The following is a 7,500-nucleotide window of genomic DNA, read 5'->3' as shown; positions in this document are numbered from 1 at the left end:
TCAAGGGGTCGGCGGTGTACGGGACACGCGGTCGCGCCGAGAAAGCTCGGCGACCGCTTCAACTTGGGGCGACGCCCGGCCGTCTTCGCAGAGGCCAGGCGACGGCCCTCGGGTGAGGACGAACGCGACCCTGAGGCAGACGCGGTCCCGGGATTGACCCGAGACCGCAATTCGCGTTCAGAAGGTCGACGTTCAATGTGTTCTGCAATTCACATTACTTCTCGCACTTGGCTGCGTCCTTCATCGACTCGCGAGCCGAGTGATCCACCGTTAAGAGTCGTCCTCCACGTTTCGCCCGGCGCCGAAGCGCGCGGACGTCACACTGTGGGATCGACCACAAAACCACCACCGACAACAACTGCACAAAAACACCAACAAACGGCGCCGAGCGACCGCCGGGCTGGGCCGGCGGCACATCGAGCGCGGTGCCCAGAAGCCACCATCGCACTTGGCTGCCTTGCTATGCCAACGTGTTACGCGTGTCGCACGGGGCGGAACCCCGATTGACGGCCGCCCTCTCGGCGGCACCCAAAGACAATTAAGTGCGCGGTCGGCCGGGGCCTACCACCACTTTCGGTAATGATCCTTCCGCAGGTTCACCTACGGAAACCTTGTTACGACTTTTACTTCCTCTAAATGATCAAGTTTGATCGTCTTCTCGACACGCCGACGCGGCCGTTGCCAGCCGCGACGGGGCCGATCCAAGGATCTCACTAAACCATTCAATCGGTAGTAGCGACGGGCGGTGTGTACAAAGGGCAGGGACGTAATCAACGCAAGTTGATGACTTGCGCTTACTGGGAATTCCTCGTTCAAGGGAAACAATTGCAAGTCCCTATCCCAATCACGAATGAGGTTCAACGGGTTACCCGGACCTTTCGGCCTAGGTTAGACACTCGCTGCTTCACTCAGTGTAGCGCGCGTGCGGCCCCGGACATCTAAGGGCATCACAGACCTGTTATTGCTCAATCTCGTGTGGCTAAACGCCACTAGTCCCTCTAAGAAGTTAGACGCCGACCGAGAAGGTCGCGTAACTATTTAGCATGCCAGAGTCTCGTTCGTTATCGGAATTAACCAGACAAATCGCTCCACCAACTAAGAACGGCCATGCACCACCACCCACAGAATCAAGAAAGAGCTTTCAATCTGTCAATCCTACCTGTGTCCGGGCCGGGTGAGTTTCCCCGTGTTGAGTCAAATTAAGCCGCAGGCTCCACTCCTGGTGGTGCCCTTCCGTCAATTCCTTTAAGTTTCAGCTTTGCAACCATACTTCCCCCGGAACCCAAAGACTTTGGTTTCCCGGAAGCTGCCGGAAAGGTCGTCATGGTAACGCCTCCCGATCGCTAGTTGGCATCGTTTATAGTCAGAACTAGGACGGTATCTGATCGACTTCGAACCTCTGACTTTCGCTCTTGATTAAAGAAAACATTCTTGGCGAATGCTTTCGCAGTAGTTCGTCTTCCGCCGATCCAAGAATTTCACCTCTAACGGCAGAGTACGGACGCCCCCGTCTGTCCCTCTTAATCATTACCTCGTGCTCCGAAAACCAACAAAATAGAACCGAGGTCCTATTCCATTATTCCATGCAACACTATGCAGGCGAACAGCCTGCTTTGAACACTCTAATTTTTTCAAAGTAAACTTATCGGCCACCGCCGACACTCAGTCAAGAGCACCGACGGAGAACCGAAGGTGAGGCGAACGCAACCAGTGACACGCCTTGCGACGGACCGGCGGCGCTCGCCCAAAATCCAACTACGAGCTTTTCAACCGCAACAACTTTAGCATACACTGTTGGAGCTGGAATTACCGCGGCTGCTGGCACCAGACTTGCCCTCCAATGGATACTCGTTAAGAGTTTTAGGATGTACTCATTCCAATTACAGGGCCTCGTTAGAGTCCTGTATTGTTATTTTTCGTCACTACCTCCCCGTGTCGGGAATGGGTAATTTGCGCGCCTGCTGCCTTCCTTGGATGTGGTAGCCGTTTCTCAGGCTCCCTCTCCGGAATCGAACCCTGATTCCCCGTTACCCGTTATCACAAAGGTAGGCACGTAGCGTACCTTCGACAGTTGATAGGGCAGACACTTGAATGATACGTCGTCGGTGCAGAGCCCGTACGATCCGCGTGGTTATCCAGAGTCATCAAACGTCACAGGACGAACCCGGTCGGTTTTGATCTGATAAAAGCGCGCCTCCCGAAGTCGGCGCTTAATGCATGTATTAGCTCTAGAATTACCACAGTTATCCACTTCGCTCAGGAGACCAAATAAACCAAGACTGATTTAATGAGCCATTCGCAGTTTCGCTTTACGAGAACTCGTACTTGCACCTGCATGGCTTAATCTTTGAGATAAGCATATCACTACTGGCAGGATCAACCAGATAGCTGCGACAGCCGCGCTCGGCCCTTGCTGGGCCGCCCGGCGCGTGCTCGTCGCATTCGTTTAAGACCGAGGCGATCGCCTGCGGCCGTACTCAGCTTCGACAGTCGCTGGCCGCGACGTCCACGCTCTCGCCGGCAGTGCCAGGCGGAGCGATTTGCGTTTTTTCTTTGCTCGCCCTCTCTCGGGCTCGATCCATTCAGTTTCGCACAAACAAGAGCTCTGCCGGCCGCCTGCAGCGGTGCCTAAAACCCGGTCATAACAATGCGACCGTTCTGCTAGGCCGACAAGCGCTCAAGCCAGACGCTCGATCGAACGCCCCCTACATATTAGTCGAGACAACGGCTCGCTCATTAGCATCGCGTTTGTACTTTAACTTTTTTCGGCTCGGCTTCTTTCGACGCCGATGCCGGCGACGCAGCACTCTCTCGCCCGCCAGCCACCGAGAGATGTGTGCGCTCCGACCGGCCCCGCACGCCGCTCTTTCTTGGCTCATTCGAGTTTACTGTCTTTCGCTCTAACATGCCTTACCTAGGGTTAGGTTAGTATGCTTGCACGTTTGTACTTTAACTTTTTTCGGCTCGGCTTCTTTCTTGGCTCATTCGAGTTTACTGTCTTTCGCTCTAACATGCCTTACCTAGGGTTAGGTTAGTATGCTTGCACGTTTGTACTTTAACTTTTTTCGGCTCGGCTTCTTTCGACGCCGATGCCGGCGACGCAGCACTCTCTCGCCCGCCAGCCATCGAGAGATGTGTGCGCTCCGACCGGCCCCGCACGCCGCTCTTTCTTGGCTCATTCGAGTTTACTGTCTTTCGCTCTAACATGCCTTACCTAGGGTTAGGTTAGTATGCTTGCACGTTTGTACTTCAACTTTTTTCGGCTCGGCTTCTTTCGACGCCGATGCCGGCGACGCAGCACTCTCTCGCCCGCCAGCTACCGAGAGATGTGTGCGCTCCGACCGGCCCCGCACGCCGCTCTTTCTTGGCTCATTCGAGTTTACTGTTTTTCGCTCTAACATGCCTTACCTAGGGTTAGGTTAGTATGCTTGCACGTTTGTACTTTAACTTTTTTCGGCTTGGCTTCTTTCTTGGCTCATTCGAGTTTACTGTCTTTCGCTCTAACATGCCTTACCTAGGGTTAGGTTAGTATGCTTGCACGTTTGTACTTTAACTTTTTTCGGCTCGGCTTCTTTCGACGCCGATGCCGGCGACGCAGCACTCTCTCGCCCGCCAGCCACCGAGAGATGTGTGCGCTCCGACCGGCCCCGCACGCCGCTCTTTCTTGGCTCATACGAGTTTACTGTCTTTCGCTCTAACATGCCTTACCTAGGGTTAGGTTAGTATGCTTGCACGTTTGTACTTTAACTTTTTTCGGCTCGGCTTCTTTCTTGGCTCATTCGAGTTTACTGTCTTTCGCTCTAACATGCCTTACCTAGGGTTAGGTTAGTATGCTTGCACGTTTGTACTTTAACTTTTTTCGGCTCGGCTTCTTTCGACGCCGATGCCGGCGACGCAGCACTCTCTCGCCAGCCAGCCACCGAGAGATGTGTGCGCTCCGACCGGCCCCGCACGCCGCTCTTTCTTGGCTCATTCGAGTTTACTGTCTTTCGCTCTAACATGCCTTACCTAGGGTTAGGTTAGTATGCTTGCACGTTTGTACTTTAACTTTTTTCGGCTCGGCTTCTTTCGACGCCGATGCCGGCGACGCAGCACTCTCTCGCCCGCCAGCCACCGAGAGATGTGTGCGCTCCGACCGGCCCCGCACGCCGCTCTTTCTTGGCACATTCGAGTTTACTGTCTTTCGCTCTAACATGCCTTACCTAGGGTTAGGTTAGTATGCTTGCACGTTTGTACTTTAACTTTTTTCGGCTCGGCTTCTTTCGACGCCGATGCCGGCGACGCAGCACTCTCTCGCCCGCCAGCCACCGAGAGATGTGTGCGCTCCGACCGGCCCCGCACGCCGCTCTTTCTTGGCTCATTCGAGTTTACTGTCTTTCGCTCTAACATGCCTTACCTAGGGTTAGGTTAGTATGCTTGCACGTTTGTACTTTAACTTTTTTCGGCTCGGCTTCTTTCTTGGCTCATTCGAGTTTACTGTCTTTCGCTCTAACATGCCTTACCTAGGGTTAGGTTAGTATGCTTGCACGTTTGTACTTTAACTTTTTTCGGCTCGGCTTCTTTCGACGCCGATGCCGGCGACGCAGCACTCTCTCGCCCGCCAGCCACCGAGAGATGTGTGCGCTCCGACCGGCCCCGCACGCCGCTCTTTCTTGGCTCATTCGAGTTTACTGTCTTTCGCTCTAACATGCCTTACCTAGGGTTAGGTTAGTATGCTTGCACGTTTGTACTTTAACTTTTTTCGGCTCGGCTTCTTTCTTGGCTCATTCGAGTTTACTGTCTTTCGCTCTAACATGCCTTACCTAGGGTTAGGTTAGTATGCTTGCACGTTTGTACTTTAACTTTTTTCGGCTCGGCTTCTTTCGACGCCGATGCCGGCGACGCAGCACTCTCTCGCCCGCCAGCCACCGAGAGATGCGTGCGCTCCGACCGGCCCCGCACGCCGCTCTTTCTTGGCTCATTCGAGTTTACTGTCTTTCGCTCTAACATGCCTTACCTAGGGTTAGGTTAGTATGCTTGCACGTTTGTACTTTAACTTTTTTCGGTTCGGCTTCTTTCTTGGCTCATTCGAGTTTACTGTCTTTCGCTCTAACATGCCTTACCTAGGGTTAGGTTAGTATGCTTGCACGTTTGTACTTTTAACTTTTTTCGGCTTGGCTTCTTTCGACGCCGATGCCGGCGACGCAGCACTCTCTCGCCCGCCAGCCACCGAGAGATGTGTGCGCTCCGACCGGCCCCGCACGCCGCTCTTTCTTGGCTCATTCGAGTTTACTGTCTTTCGCTCTAACATGCCTTACCTAGGGTTAGGTTAGTATGTTTGCACGTTTGTACTTTAACTTTTTTCGGCTCGGCTTCTTTCGACGCCGATGCCGGCGACGCAGCACTCTCTCGCCCGCCAGCCACCGAGAGATGTGTGCGCTCCGACCGGCCCCGCACGCCGCTCTTTCTTGGCTCATTCGAGTTTACTGTCTTTCGCTCTAACATGCCTTACCTAGGGTTAGGTTAGTATGCTTGCACGTTTGTACTTTAACTTTTTTCGGCTCGGCTTCTTTCTTGGCTCATTCGAGTTTACTGTCTTTCGCTCTAACATGCCTTACCTAGGGTTAGGTTAGTATGCTTGCACGTTTGTACTTTAACTTTTTTCGGCTCGGCTTCTTACGACGCCGATGCCGGCGACGCAGCACTCTCTCGCCCGCCAGCCACCGAGAGATGTGTGCGCTCCGACCGGCCCCGCACGCCGCTCTTTCTTGGCTCATTCGAGTTTACTGTCTTTCGCTCTAACATGCCTTACCTAGGGTTAGGTTAGTATGCTTGCACGTTTGTACTTTAACTTTTTTCGGCTCGGCTTCTTTCTTGGCTCATTCGAGTTTACTGTCTTTCGCTCTAACATGCCTTACCTAGGGTTAGGTTAGTATGCTTGCACGTTTGTACTTTAACTTTTTTCGGCTCGGCTTCTTTTGACGCCGATGCCGGCGACGCAGCACTCTCTCGCCCGCCAGCCACCGAGAGATGTGTGCGCTCCGACCGGCCCGTTCGAGTTTACTGTCTTTCGCTCTAACATGCCTTACCTAGGGTTAGGTTAGTATGCTTGCACGTTTGTACTTTAACTTTTTTCGGCTCGGCTTCTTTCGACGCCGATGCCGGCGACGCAGCACTCTCTCGCCCGCCAGCCACCGAGAGATGTGTGCGCTCCGACCGGCCCCGCACGCCGCTCTTTCTTGGCACATTCGAGTTTACTGTCTTTCGCTCTAACATGCCTTACCTAGGGTTAGGTTAGTATGCTTGCACGTTTGTACTTTAACTTTTTTCGGCTCGGCTTCTTTCGACGCCGATGCCGGCGACGCAGCACTCTCTCGCCCGCCAGCCACCGAGAGATGTGTGCGCTCCGACCGGCCCCGCACGCCGCTCTTTCTTGGCTCATTCGAGTTTACTGTCTTTCGCTCTAACATGCCTTACCTAGGGTTAGGTTAGTATGCTTGCACGTTTGTACTTTAACTTTTTTCGGCTCGGCTTCTTTCTTGGCTCATTCGAGTTTACTGTCTTTCGCTCTAACATGCCTTACCTAGGGTTAGGTTAGTATGCTTGCACGTTTGTACTTTAACTTTTTTCGGCTCGGCTTCTTTCGACGCCGATGCCGGCGACGCAGCACTCTCTCGCCCGCCAGCCACCGAGAGATGTGTGCGCTCCGACCGGCCCCGCACGCCGCTCTTTCTTGGCTCATTCGAGTTTACTGTCTTTCGCTCTAACATGCCTTACCTAGGGTTAGGTTAGTATGCTTGCACGTTTGTACTATAAAACTTTTTTCGGCTCGGCTTCTTTCGACGCCGATGCCGGCGACGCAGCACTCTCTCGCCCGCCAGCCACCGAGAGATGTGTGCGCTCCGACCGGCCCCGCACGCCGCTCTTTCTTGGCACATTCGAGTTTACTGTCTTTCGCTCTAACATGCCTTACCTAGGGTTAGGTTAGTAGGCTTGCACGTTTGTACTTTAACTTTTTTCGGCTCGGCTTCTTTCGACGCCGATGCCGGCGACGCAGTACTCTCTCGCCCGCCAGCCACCGAGAGATGTGTGCGCTCCGACCGGCCCCGCACGCCGCTCTTTCTTGGCTCATTCGAGTTTACTGTCTTTCGCTCTAACATGCCTTACCTAGGGTTAGGTTAGTATGCTTGCACGTTTGTACTTTAACTTTTTTCGGCTCGGCTTCTTTCTTGGCTCATTCGAGTTTACTGTCTTTCGCTCTAACATGCCTTACCTAGGGTTAGGTTAGTATGCTTGCACGTTTGTACTTTAACTTTTTTCGGCTCGGCTTCTTTCGACGCCGATGCCGGCGACGCAGCACTCTCTCGCCCGCCAGCCACCGAGAGATGTGTGCGCTCCGACCGGCCCCGCACGCCGCTCTTTCTTGGCTCATTCGAGTTTATTGTCTTTCGCTCTAACATGCCTTACCTAGGGTTAGGTTAGTATGCTTGCACGTTTGTACTTTAACTTTTTTCGGCTCGG

General features: G+C 53.6%; 2 non-coding genes across 2 annotated transcripts; both read right to left on the bottom strand.

Annotated features, from left to right (window-relative positions):
• Positions 1-125: 125 nt before the first annotated feature.
• LOC144430977 (5.8S ribosomal RNA) lies at positions 126-279 on the bottom strand. The gene has a single exon (XR_013479837.1). It is a non-coding gene; the product is annotated as a 5.8S ribosomal RNA (ribosomal RNA).
• Positions 280-577: 298 nt separating this feature from the next.
• Positions 578-2,387, bottom strand: LOC144430870 (small subunit ribosomal RNA). The gene has a single exon (XR_013479783.1). It is a non-coding gene; the product is annotated as a small subunit ribosomal RNA (ribosomal RNA).
• Positions 2,388-7,500: the final 5,113 nt, after the last annotated feature.

The sequence above is a fragment of the Styela clava genome, chromosome 12 (genome assembly GCF_964204865.1).
Source record: "Styela clava chromosome 12, kaStyClav1.hap1.2, whole genome shotgun sequence".
NCBI classification, from domain to species: domain Eukaryota; kingdom Metazoa; phylum Chordata; class Ascidiacea; order Stolidobranchia; family Styelidae; genus Styela; species Styela clava.
Note: the sequence above shows the minus strand (reverse complement) of the source record. Positions and strands in the feature narration are given on the sequence as shown.